Source organism: Planococcus citri, chromosome 5 (genome assembly GCF_950023065.1).
Source record: "Planococcus citri chromosome 5, ihPlaCitr1.1, whole genome shotgun sequence".
NCBI lineage: Eukaryota > Metazoa > Arthropoda > Insecta > Hemiptera > Pseudococcidae > Planococcus > Planococcus citri.
In genome coordinates, this window is record NC_088681.1 from 4,766,499 (window position 1) to 4,781,196 (window position 14,698).

The window sequence follows — 14,698 nt, forward strand, 5'->3', positions numbered from 1 at the left end:
AACTTGAAAACGTGTTAGACCTACATAAATAAGTAAAATACAAGTACATGCGATGTAAAAAGTGAATCTAGATCCGAGTAAATCACATTAACACGGTACAAAATTACTGAAACGCATCACCGCCATCCGCGTCATTTCCTTCGTTAAATATAGGTAAATAAACAAATGGAAACATGCCCTACATCAATTCTATAGTTGAATTAAAATTCATTCCCCTTGAATTTGAAAAAAAAAGTACAAGTTCAACTCTTACAACATTGCGTTGAGAATTTACAATCAAATCTTGTGTTGATCGATGTAGACAAGACACCCGTCAATAATTTGCAAGTATAATCATCACTTAACTCATGGCTGGGTTGTTTTTAATTACTGTAAATTAAACGCAACGTAAATACGTAGACTCTTGCGTTAGGTAACGGTTTTGATGAAATGCAAATACCCAATGTCGTTTACTCACTGAATTTTTCAGCGCCACTGTGGGCCAGGAGAACAAAAGATGCGCGCATGACATGTTTTATAATGATTGATGAGATTCTTTAAGTCAAAATAATAGTCCGGCATATGACAATAGGAGTAATTGCACCCCCCCCCCCGCCGATCCTACGGGACGACTTTTTTCTTAACGGGGACATCCTAAGGAACATTTTAAAGCAAACTTGCCAAAAAAAAAAAGTTGGCCTTACTTACAAAATGGCGGCCATTTTGATTGACAGGTCAGCCAAAATCGCAGATTTTGCGTTTTATCATAGGACTTGCACGAACTTTTTCAAACTTTACAAAGGTAGGTCGAAAGATCATGCAAAAATTTATCACCGGTCAAACTTTCAAGTGCTAAAGTGCGTTTTTCGATTTTTGGTGAATTTTTAAAAATCGAATTTAGGCCAAAAATGAGGGAAAAATCAAAATTTTACCAAATTAAACAAGAAAGCTAAAATTTGATATATACCCTATTATCGACATGCCAAATCGATTGGAAACGGTTTCAACCCGTTTTGAGCAGTTCTGGAGCCTCCAGCAGATTTTTGAAACTCGAAATTCCCACAAAATTCCATCAAATTGGAGTTGAAAAGCTAAAATTTATTCTAAAAACTAATTTCAATACGCTACAAAGTACTGCTGGTGAATTTCAAGTCATTTTGGAGCCTCCAACGACTTTTTTGAATATTCCTGAAACCTCCAGCAGATTTTTGAAACTTTAAATTTTCACAGAATTTCATCAAAATGGAGATGGAAAGCTGAAATTTACTCTACACTCCAATTTTAACATCCTCTGAAGACGACTTCAGGTGGGTTCAAGTCATTTTAGGGCCTCCAGCGACTTTTTTTGAAAATTACTGGAGCCTCCAGCAGATTTTTGAAATTTTGAATTTTCACAAAATTTCATCAAATGAAGATGGAATGCTGAAATTTACTCTACACTCCAATTTTAACACCCTCTGAAAACGACTTTAGGTGGGTTCAAGTCATTTTAGGGCCTCCATGCAGCGACTTTTTTGAAAATTACTGGAGCCTCCAGTAGATTTTTGAAACTTGAAATTTCCCCAACATTAATTTATCAAATGGAGTTGGCAAGCTGAAATTTACTTCGCAGACTACATGGTGGTTTCAAATGGGTTTGAAGCTTCCAGCTACTTTTAGGAAATTTCAATTTTCCAAAAAAACGTCATACAAGCTTTCAAAAAGTTGCTGGAGGCTCCAAAAGGACTTGAAATTCACCAGCAGTCAACTTCGTACCGTATTTAAATTAGTTTTTAGAATAAATTTTAGCTTTTTAACTCCAATTTGATGAAATTTTGTGGGAATTTCGAGTTTCAAAAATCTGCTGGAGGCTCCAGAACTGCTCAAAACGGGTTGAAACCGTTTCCAATCGATTTGGCATGTCGATAATAGGGTATATATCAAATTTCAGCTTTCTTGGTTAATTTGGTAAAATTTTGATTTTTCCCTCATTTTTGGCCTAAATTCGATTTTTAAAAATTCACCAAAAGTCGAAAAACACACTTTAGCACTTGAAAGTTTGACCGGTGATAAATTTTTGCATGATCTTTCGACCTACCTTTGTAAAGTTTGAAAAAGTTCGTGCAAGTCCTATGTTGAAAGGCAAAATCTGCGATTTCGGCTGACCTGTCAATCAAAATGGCCGCCAGTTTGTAAGTAAGGCCAACTTTTTTTTTGGCAAGTTTGCTTTAAAATGTTCCTTAGGATGTCCCCATTAAGAAAAAAGTTGTCCCGGATGATCGGCGGGGGGGGGGGGGGTTGCAATTACTCCTATTGTCATTTGCCGGACTATAACTACATTGAGCTTTTGTGAAAAAAAATTTGAAATAATCGAAGTGGCGTATGGAATTCTTGTGTCTTTGAGCTGAAAAATTCAAAAATGAAGTAAATTTTTTCATTTTTACGCCCAGGGAAGGGGGTACTACACTAAGATTTTGAATAAAATTGAAAAAATTGAAAAGGGATGTGGAAATCTTGCGATTTTCAGCTGAAAAATTCTAAAATGAAGTTCCTTTTTTCATTTTGACCCCCAAGAGAGGGGGTATTACACTGAGATTTTGAAAAAAAATGAAAAAATTCAAGTGGGGTGTCGAAATTTTGAGGTTTTGAGCAAATGAAGTCCTTTTTTCATTTTGACCCACAGGGTAGGGGGTACTATACTGAGATTTTGAAAAAAAATGAAAAATATCAAGTGGGTTGTCGAAATCTTGGGGTTTTGAGCAGAAAAATTCAAAATGAAGTCAATTTTTTCATTTTTATGCCCAGAGGAGAGGGTACCACACTGAGATTTTGAAAAAAGATTGAAAAAATTAAAGTGGGGTGTCGAAATCTTGTGTTTTTGAGCTGAAAAGCTCAAAAATGAAGTCAATTTTTTCATTTTGACTCCCAGGAGAGGGGGTACTACACTGAGATTTTGAAAAAAATGAAAAAATTCAAGTGGGGTGTCCAAATTTTTAGGTTTTGAGCTGAAAAACTCAAACATGAAGTCTTTTTTTCATTTTGACCCCCCAAGAGAGGGGGTACTACATTGAAATTTTGAAAAAAATTGAAAAATATCGAGTGTGGTGTCGAAATTTTGCGGCTTTGAGCTGAAAAACTCAAAAATGAAGTCTTTTTTCCATTTTGACCCACTGAAGAGGAGGTACCCCCTAGAGATTTTGAAAAAGATTGAAAAATTTCAAGTGATGTGTCAAAATCTTGGTTTTTTGACCTGAAAAAAAAAATAAAAATCAAATAAAAAAAACATTTTATTGCACTCAAAAGGAAACGATCTTCATACTTTTTGAGTGACAATCCAGGATCAATGCCACTCTGCTGTAACTCTACAGACCCCTCTTTTTCATTTTTTTTCATTTTTTTTATTTTGGTTTCAGAACTTTTGAAAATGGTAACATGTGACCTATCAAACTAGGTTAAAAAAGCTGAAAATCAAACCCTTGTATTAGAACATTTTTTGAGCACATTTGAAGAATTTTCAGCCCAAAATGGAAAATTGTTGTAGAAGAAATCAAAATACACACTCGGGGTGTCCACCTGGAGATCGGTTCGAAGGTGGACGAACTCGTAAAACAGATCGAGGATGAGCCACCACTTGAGTTCTAGCTGCCAAAAATGATTTCAACACCTTCTAGAGAAATTTTAAAATACAAAAGGAATCTAAAATCGCGCTGGAAGCTTCAGAATGGCTCGAGGTTGAAAAATTTGGATTTGGGGTTGGTTTTAAACAAGATACATACATCTACACTCTACAGCCACTCGTGCAACTGCAAATTTCAAAAAATTTCCCTATAAAACAGGAGAGGTTTAATTTTTTTGAATTAAAAAAAAAATGCATATTGAGGTACCAACGTAATTATACAAAAATGTGTAATAGGCACTAATTGGTTCCTCGCCGCAAATTATGAAATAATTTTTTCATTTTTTTTACAGCCTGAATCTTGAAAAAAGTAATTGGCAATGTTTCCCAATCTCTTACGTCAATCCACGTAAGCGTGTAAAGTACACGGTCAATCACAAGAAAACGATCTTAGAACACAGAAGGTTTTTTAAAAAATATGCTCGTTGCATTTATTTACCGCTTTGAGACTACGCAAATGAAGAGTGATATTCCAAAACTCGCTTTGTCCATTTTTATCAAAGTTGGGTTTTCAGCAGTACCTGGTAGAGGAAGTATTAACTCACATTCCTACATCATCAACCTACCAAAATGAGGTGTTAAACTCACCTAAATAGCCAATTCACTAAAAAATTTTGAAAAAATAATGTTCCAAAACGCGCTTTGTCCATTTTTATTGACATTTTTTCCAGCAGTATTTAGTGGATGAAGTGTATATCTACACTCCTACATCATAAATCCACCCAAATAAAGTGCTAAACTCGCCTAAAAAGCCAATTTACCAGTTTAAAGAGAAACTGTTTTTCCTCTTTCCTGAAAAGTTGTGAAAATGGACAAAGCGAGTTTTGGAATATCACTCTTCAAATGCATTTATTAACCTTGACCAGACAACATAGGTTCCTACTACCTACATGAAAATTTACCGCATAGCCGAATGTAACAAATGCAGGCTGCAGAGGGTAAAACCGGATCCGAATCTCCGATGCGAAATGACCACAAATAAATATCCCAAAAGGTGTACTTATCCGAATCAGAGACGATTTGAAGTCATGCTATTTAAGGGGGGAAGGGAGAATTTATAAACATGAATACCTAATGCAGAATTCATTTTGCTTCCTCGAAATAAGTACGTATGGAAAAACAGCTGGAAAAATATCTTGCAATACCAATTAAGTACCAGGAGCGACGTGAAGGATGTGAAGTCACCTGCTTCAACTCCCTCGCCTTGACGAAGATCTTCTGTTACGTAAACTTTGGCCTAGCCAATATTATCGAGCATGGAGCAAATAGGTATAACGAGTATGGTACGAAGAAGAAAATCCACCTACGGTTAGGTATCTCTTATTTTCTCGCATTTCTCTCCCGATGCTCTAAGAGGAGGATCGATTACCTATTTAATTTTCAAAGGCATAATATTCACGTTGATGTTGAACCATGGATCGTCGAGCAACGCCGTTTACGTCGTATTTCTTTATCATTTTTTCGTTGTTTTGCGCGATTGCAAAATCGGATTTTCCCCAACGAAAATGGATTTCGCAGTTGTTTTACGAGGCTGAAACGGCATTTCGGATGGATTCTAACGCCAATGCCGAGTGCAGAAGAGACTTCGACTTGTATAAGTTACATCTGAGAAATCAATCAGTTTGGGCCGTCAGAAGTAAGTTTTTTCGTAAACCTAACATCTATCTTTTAATACAGATTTATCTCACATCCTCGCGGTCTGATGCTGATGCTGTCCCATATCGGTGAAATTGCCTCTAAAATTACGGCTGCCTTATCAGCCATGAAGGTCCAAAAAGTAACTGGAAGTTTCAAAACGACTTGAAAACACTCGAAGTCGTCTTAATAACGTGTTCATGAATTTGGAGTGCAAAGTAAATTTTAGATTTCCAACTCTGAAAATCTGTTGAAGGCTCCAGTAATTTACAAAAGGTCGCTGAAGGCTCTAATTTTGCTGAAATTTCAAGTTTTCAACATCTGCTAGCTGCAGGGTCATTTCATCTCAATTTGACCAAAGTTCTAGAGTCATGTGCTTCGATTTCACTCGAATTTGTTTCACAATGTCTAGCCACCCAATAAGTAAGATACCAGCAATCAGTTTGATCCCAGCCCTCTCAGGAGGCGGTTGGGGGGGGGGGGTGTTGAAATTCAAATTTTAAAATGGCGCTGTAAGTGAGAGCTATCACCGTTCAAAATTCGTAAAAATTTCCATAGATGTATCTTTTGACGCTTTTTTGAAATATTCAAGTTTCGAGATGGGATCTCTCAATTGAGGGGAAGCACCCCCACCCCCAATTTTGGGCGATACTTTCGGAAGAAAATCTGGGGCATGTGATATATGGAATTCTATGTTTTTGGTGACGCTGCACACGAATATGACGTCAGATTTTTGATAGGACCCCATCCACAGCCCCCAGCACCTCCCCAAAGGGGGTAAAAGTTCATAAAAGTGTTTTGTTCGTGTGACACATGGAATAGTATGTTTTTGGTGACGTTGAACACGAATATGACGTCAGATTTTTGATTGGACCCATCCGCGGTCCCCAACAATTTTTTGGACTTTTTTTCTATTAGGGGAGGTTCTGGGGGGCCATGAGTGAAGTCGATTCGAAAAACTAAGGCAATATTCGTGTTCAACGATATCGAAAACGTACTATTTCATGTGTAACACGAATGTAACCATTTTTTTGGGGTGGCCACCCCTTTTGGGGAGGAGCTGGGGGCCGTGGACAGACCCAATCAAAAATCTGACGTCATATTCGTATCTAGCGTCACCAAAAACATAGAATTCGATATATCACATGCCCCAGATTTTCTTTCGAAAGTTTCACCCGAAATTGGGGGTGAGGTGCTTCCCCTCCATTGAGAGATCCCATCTCAAAACTTGAATATTTCAAAAAATCATCAAAAGGTACAACTATGGAAATTTTTTAAAAATTTTAAATGGTAGCTCCCACTCACAGCGCTATTTTGAAATTTGAACTTTCAATTTGAAAGTTCAACTTTCAAGTTTTGAAAATTTCAAAACGCTTAAAATGTTCTAAATGCAATGCCTTTTCGAACTGTGAAATCAGTTTTGATCAAAGTATCATAGTTTTGGAGGAATGGGCTGCTGAAGTTGAGTAGCTCGAGACAATATGAAAATAATGGAAGCCCCCCCACTCGCCCCCTGAGAGGGCTGGGACCAAACTAATTGTGGGGTTCTTACTTACTGGGTGGGTATATATTTTGAAAGAATTTAAATTTTTATAAAGTTTTTGAGGTGTCTGGTTTCACCTGAAAATTAATTCATCTTCATCCTATGAAGACATTCACGCGAAATTCCAACATTCTAATGTGAAATTGGATTGAAAAATTGATTTGTTTATGTTCTGCATTCTCCGAGATTGCTGATTTAGAAAAATTTCAAGTTCTTCCTTGCTTTAGTCATTTTCCTCAATTTTTGGTTTGTTTTGTGTGAAGCTTTCCAAATGGTAGATCCTCATGACCATTTTTTGGAGCAGTTCCCAGACATCCTTGATGGTTGGTTCGGTTGCTGATTGAGCATTTTCACTGATCTATGTGGTCTCTAGGGATGATTCTGCTTTTTAAAATTTGGCATAAGTTTTCACCTTTTTTTTGTGTGTGTGTGCGTTGGTGGTACTATTTTCTGCTTCATAATACGGTCAACAGCATGAGTTTCGATTATGAACTCCTCAATTATACCAATATGTTTTTTTTCTAGTGTTGGAATCATCAGAATGGCCATCAGTTGGTCTTTTCTCTGGTAGGGTTGCTCATTTTGGGGACTATGACGAATGTTTGAGAATTTCTTCGTACGGTATCAAAGGTCAATACTGCTGGGCTGAAGTTGCTTACAGTTACCCCGATATATCACTCGGTGAACTCGTCGAGGTGCCAGATGGAAAACTTTCTACTTGGGAAGCTCTCACAATTGTAGGTATCATTTTTGACCAATGTTTTTTTCAATGGTTTGCAATCATATTTTTCTTTGTGATTGTTAATAAAAAAAAATCGATGAACTACTTACTTAGTTGAACAATCTATGATTACAAATATAGTGGATATTTTTTCTCAAATTTTTGAGCTTATACTTATTATTTCTACGTCTGAACAAAATATTATGCAATTTTTTGCAGTATCAGAAAAATCCTGCCCGAATTGATAGAACAAAACTGAATTTTGCCATTTGTATACCATCATCTTGCAAATCAACCGATTTAAAGATTTCCCTCAATAGCACTCTATATCCACTATTTACAAATCATGGACTCAATGTATCAGTTGATGTGAACCCTACATTCTGTAAAATACAAGAAGAATTTAATTATTCGCAAGGATATTATACTGTCAGGTAAGTTAATGTGCAATTAAGCATTGGGATGAGTTTTATGAAATGGTAATTCAACTAGACCAAAGTTTACATCACTCAAGTTCAAGTGCCACTTCACTCTGCATATGCAACAACAAGGTACCTACTTACACTAAAAGGCTAGGTACCTATTATCATTTTTTTAAAATTTCAGATGGTTTTTCATGATACTTTTTTGGCTTGTAATTTTTTCCACTTGTTACGATATTTATGCTTCCAGTGATAAAACAGAAGAAAGTGAGTAAAAATGAAATACCTATACCTGATTGTAGTATGCAATTTTTCATAATAGGTACCTGTGTACTTATGTATCCAATATCTTGTTTCATTACAGGTAACCCAAGTGGCGAATTGGGAGATATATTCAGAGCAATTTCTATCGCCAGAAATTTCAGGAAACTGAAACAAGTTAATCCAAAAACCGACTACGCTATATTGCATTTTATCAAAATTTTCAACATTTTATTTGTAATTTACGGACATCGTTACATCTACTACATCGGTTTTCCTCTATCCAATGCGGAAGAAATCGAACAAGTAATTGATTTTTTATTTCAACATTGAACAGGTTCCTACGATGAGGCTTATTTTAAAATTTATAAATTGAAATTTTTGCAGCATTTTAACTCTTCCAGTTTTGAATTGGCATACACAGGTGTTGTGGATGTGTTTTTCACAGTTAGTGGTTTCTTAACGTTTCATTATGGGCTTTTGCCAATGATGAAAGGTGGAGGATTTTACCTGTTTTTCAGTATCCTGTTTCGGTGGATAAGGTAGACTCCAATGATCTTTGTATTTTACGATTTATTTGATTTTACATTATGGTTAGTTGCTAGGATGTTGACAGTAATAGTTATGGGTAGATATAATTTTAAGAATGCAAATAAAAATGTGATTTGACGTTTTTTGGTTAACTACTTGCAGAATGGTTCCAGTATTCTTAATTTTGGCATCATACGTCATCTACATAATGCCATACATGAGTGATGGCCCTATGTGGGATTATAGAATAATGAAGGAAGCCACCCATTGCCAGCAAGGTTGGTGGACCAATTTACTGTTCATTAGCAACATTATCAATACCGATCAACAGGTAATTGAAGCATTAAAGAAACAACTTTCCTCTTGATTATCATTACCATGTGTAAGGTTGTATTAGGATTAGGGCCTAGGGGTGTACAAGCGCTCTCCAGCAAATTACGGAAACTTCCAGCAATCGCAGAAAATGTACCTAAGCATTTTTTTACAGTTTGCTATAAAATTGCATTACAGCAGTCTGCAGTCCATTGTTGGTCTGTCATGAGAACTCCAAACCCCTAATTTTTTACATTCTTGGTAAATTCTGTAGCATTCTGTAGAGCACTCAGACACTTTTAGATTTTTAGGCACGAAAAATCAAAATTAAAAACAATTTTGTAAAAATCTTTTGTGATATATGATGATTTTATGATAATGAAGTTGCAATTACTGTTCCAGTGAAGCGCGAGCAAAATTTTTTTTCAAAAAATGGGTCTAGAAAACAATTGAGAAATTTCTTTGTATATGATCATTGAAATATAAAGTCATCATCATAAACGTCATAGTCGCAAGCAACATGTGTGCCCCCAATAACGACCATCACTCCTCTCTGTCTTGACCTAATGTGGCGGCAGTCGTAACTGAGCCAACTATTTTCCGGACTGTATCAGTCCACCTTGTTGGAGATCTTCCTCTCCCTCGTGTTCTGGGGACCTTGCCAAAGAGAATTCCCTTTTCGATGTTTTCGGGTCCTCTTCTGGCTATGTGTCCAAAATAACTCATTATCCTGGTTTCACATATTTTATTCAGCCTGGTTGGTTCTTGCAGTTGTTTCACAATTGATGCATTTGTTCGGTGCACAGTGTATGGTATCTTCAACATCCTGGGCCATATCCACATTTCAAAGGCATCAATTCTTCTTTGATCATCTTGCTTCAATGTCCAGGTCTCCGCTCCATATAAGAAAACTGGAAAAACTAGCGCCATAATTAGTCTCTTAATTGTTTTTATAGAGATTTTCTGGTTGGTGGTGACTTTTCTCAACCAAGACATTGCTGCTTTTCCAAGAGCAATTCTTCTTCTAATTTCCTTAGCTGATCCTCCATCAGCATCCACAAGTGAACCCAAATAAATAAATACGTTCACTTTTTCAAATTCATTCAGGGCTTTGGATTCTGGTAAGTATCCAGCTCTGTCAACAACTATGACCTTGGTTCCATGTCCTCGCTGAACATCCTGACCCACCTGATCAGTTCTGCCAGTTCCTCTTCAGCTGCGCTATCAAGGTGGTATCATCAGCTTAAAGGAGATGGGAGATTCTTCTTCCTCCTATCTTGATGCCGCCTTCCCAATTCTCCAAGGCTTTTCGCATGATGTACACACCATAGATGTTGAACAGCAGAGGCTGGAGTATGCAGCCCTGCCTTACTCCCCATTCTACATAGCTGAAACAGGTTCGACTCTTCTCCACCTACCCTTACCATCATCTCATTGTTGTCATACAGTGATTTGATCAGCTCAATTAGGTACTCTAGAACTCCCATCTCATGTAGTACATAATTATCTCATAATTAGAGCTTTGTCCAATTCACATAGTCAATGAAGCATAGTACCACCGAGACGTTGAATTCATGGAATTTTTTGATTATTTGTCTGATGTTCAAAATCTGTTCTTTGCCTGTTCAGGTGGAATCTGCCTATGCAAGTGTGCCTTGATCTTGTTGTTGATTATTTGGAGCATCACTTTACTGGCATGTGGAATCAGGGCTATTATGTGATAGTTAGCGCAATTTTTCATATCACCTTTCCTGTGTAGAAGAATTAACACCAATTTGCACCAATCCTCTAGCCATTCTCTTTTGGCCATATGTTGTTGCATATCTTCCAGGTCACCTTCTCTGCTTTCTTACCCATGGACTGTAGTGTCTCAGCCTCAATACCATTACATCCAGGAACTTTGCATTTTCTCAACACCTTGATGGCATCTCTTACTTTGTCAAGTAAGATTTCCAGCTCTTCTACGCTGTCCACTTCAATTCCTGGTACATTATTGTTAGGTACCTAAACCTATTTGGGATCTGTGGTTCACTCCAATATAGCTTTCTGCAATATATCGCACCTCAGGAGTAATAAGGTCACATCTCAAAAAAGTGAAATTTTACAGGGGAGTGATTTTCTTTTTTTTAAAAACTTGATTCATTATTTTCATCAACTTATAATCAACTGTGAGGAATGAATAGCATGTCATTTTGAAGATTGGGTATCCTACCTTCATTTAGCATAAGAATATTTTGAAAAATAAACTCTTAAAGAGGAAATATTTCAATGTTTGGAAAACATTTTGAGTTATAACCTTTCATAAAAAGTGATCTGGAGGCGGAAATAAGCGTCCAAAAAAAATTTCATGTTAACAAAGTTGTAGAGAATTAAATTTCCAATCGACATAATGTCGTTAGTTTTTTTCTAGAGTGCTTAGTTTTTGAGTTTTTCTCAAAAAACTAAAATTTCATGATATGTGCAAATTCATTTTTCTGTAAAGTGATCAATTTAAAAAAAAATTTCCATTTGGTACAAACCAATAAAAAATGCACTCCTTGTTACTATTTCTAACTGACAAACATTCAAAACAATCAAAACTATTTGTCAACACTTTGTATGTAAGAAATTTGCTCAAAAAAGGTGGAGTTTTTTGAGATGTGACCTTATAACTCCAAACAACTTGCAATGTTGTAGAAATTTTGAGATAGGCCCTTTGCATTTTTTACATGATCTAAGCAGCATACCCGACTCAAAGTGTTATTTTTGGTTGCAGGGGGTCATGCAAACCCCAAAAATGCAAAAACATCAAAATCGATTTTTTTTGAGATGTGACCTTATTACTCCCGAGGTGCGATATAGTCTCCAGTTTTCTAAAATCTTATTCAAGTCCCACACAACTGTACCATCCTTGGCAGTGATTCCACATGATTGTGGTTTAAAATCTCTGGTGATTTGTTTCATCTTCTTGAATACCTAGCTATTTTACCAATTTATGCAAAAAAATATAAATAGGTACATTATGATGTATTTGTAGGTAAGTTTATGTAACAAAGAAAATCTTTCACGGTTCCATGTCTTAATGTTATATGATTTACAGTGCTTGTGGGTAAGTTGGTACATTACAGTGGATATTCAGTTGACCATCATTGGAGGAATTTTACTACCTATATATTTTTACAAAAAATAGGAAGATCGGAATCTATGCGATATTCTTTGCATTAGTGTTATTCAGTGCCATAACATTTATAGTTGCTTACATAAACCAGTACCATGGAATTCTGAGGATGTACATGAGGTAATTTATATTTGTTATGATGATAAATCCAAATTGAATCATTGGATCCCCTATCCTTTTTTCGTTGTTGTTGGTTTTTTAAATAAAAAGATGCGTGCCCTCCAAAACTGAATTTCAACTTTTACAGCTTTCTAGAAGAACCTCGGAATGAACCTGAATTTACCGATTTTTATGTTGCCACATATTCAAGAGCAGGATCTTACTTGATGGGATTTATTGCTGGCCTTGTGACTACATTACTAAAAGATAGCAAATTCCAATTCAGTAGCTCGGTAAAAATGATGAATTGTCTTGGGAATACCTACCTAAATTAAACGGTTCACAAATTAATGTTGCTTGTTTGTTTTTTATTCCAGAAACAAATATACTTCGTTTTATTTTTATCCGTATTGATCGGTGGAGGAAGTCAATACTATGGACGTGTATTCTACAATTTTAACAGACAATATGATGTATTTGAACACGCTTTATATGCTGCTATAAATCGTTCATTATTTACATTGATATACGCTGTCCTTATAACTTTGTATTTTACATCAGGTTTAGGTAAGTACCTAATAAATAGGTGACTTTTTATTTGTTTTTCTCGAACAATTGATTTATATGTATTTCAACTAAGCATTCAATGTTTATCTTGATTTGCAGGAATATTAAATAAATTTTTCGAATGGAAGGCATGGGTTCCATTTGGACGATTAATATACTCAACTTTTCTAGTAAATATTGTGATTCAATTGTTTCATGCCTCTTCACAAAAACAGGCAATGACATCTTCCAAGATGAATTTGGTGAGTAATTATCGGCAAATACCTAGGCATCTGATCTGATGTAAATTGGGTGAACATAAAGAGAGTCTACTCGTAGTTAATGATGGTATTCTAGCACAAAATGTACTTACATGGTATTAATTTATAACCAATTGACCAGGCTATTCAACACTTATTATTACACAATTTTCTTTGTGTATGTGTGTGTGCTTTTTAGGTGTGGTGTGCTGTTGGCGATATATTGTGGAGTTTCATATTTGGCTTAATTTTACATTTATTTGTGGAAGCTCCCATCTCAAATTTGTCAAAATTGATGCAAAGACAATTATTAAAGTGAGTATTATTTCTATCATGTACCTACATAATAAGTCTTTTAGAATAGAAGTACCTACGTTAAATGTCTCCCTCCTCACCTCTGTACCTTCCTACGAAAACCAGATGAGATGTGTAGACATGTTAGCCCAACTTACAAGCTGTCAAGGCATGGTTTTGAAATCATTTTCAATGATCATCACTTTTTTGCAATGTGATAATATCGCACCTCTGGAGTAATAAGGTCACATCTCAAAAAAAATTGATTTTGATGTTTTTGCATTTTTGGGGTTTGTATGACACCCCCCCCCCCTCAACCAAAAATTACACTTTGAGTTGGGTACATTATCTAGATCTTATAAAAAACGCAAATGGCCTAACTCAAAATCTCAACAACATTGCAAGTTGTTTGGAGTTATAAGGGTACATCTCAAAAAACTCCACCTTTTTTGAGCAAATTCGAACATACAAAGTGTTAACAAATAGTTTTGATTGTTTTGAATGTTTGTCAGTTAGAGATAGTCACTAGGAGTGCATTTTTTATTGGTTTGTACCAAATGGAAAATTTTTTTTAAATTGATCACTTTTCAGAAAAATGAATTCGCACATATCATGAAATTTCAGTTTTTTGAGAAAAACTCAAAAACTATGCACTCTAGATAAAAACTAACGACATTATGTCGATTGGAAATTTAATTCTCTACAACTTTGTTAACATGAAATTTTTTTGGACGCTTCCTTTCTCCTCCACATCAACTTTAATGAAAGGTTATAACTCAAAATGTTTTCCAAACATTGAAATATTTCCTCTTTAAGATTTTATTTTTCAAAGTGTTCTTATGCTAAATGAAGGTAGGATACCAGATCTTTAAAATGAGGTGCTATTCATTCCTCACAATTATAAGTTGATAAAAATAATGAATCAAGTTTTTAAAAAAAAAGAAAATCACTCTCCTGTAAAATTTCACTTTTTTGAGATGTGACCTTATTACTCCCGAGGTGCGATATACAAACAAATTATAATTAGTTTTTGAATCAAAGAATAGATTTTTGATAAAGTTACCTGTTTATTTTTTGTAGATTGTTTGTGAAACAAGAAACGGATAAATCTTTTAAAGGAATAGGCTCCAATGCTGAAGCTAATGACACAAAAAAAGAAAATTAGTGATGTCATAAACCTAAGCTAATTTTTATATGTATTGCCTACTTTGACTTTTTGTATGTAAGTAATTGTTACAAAAATGAAAAATAAAAAGCTGTTTTTCATTTTATTTAGAATAAAA

General features: G+C 35.4%; 1 pseudogene; it reads left to right on the forward strand.

Moving 5' to 3' along the window:
• The first annotated feature begins 4,206 nt into the window (after positions 1–4,206).
• Positions 4,207–14,686, forward strand: LOC135848477 (nose resistant to fluoxetine protein 6-like; annotated as a pseudogene).
• The last annotated feature ends 12 nt before the right edge of the window (positions 14,687–14,698 follow it).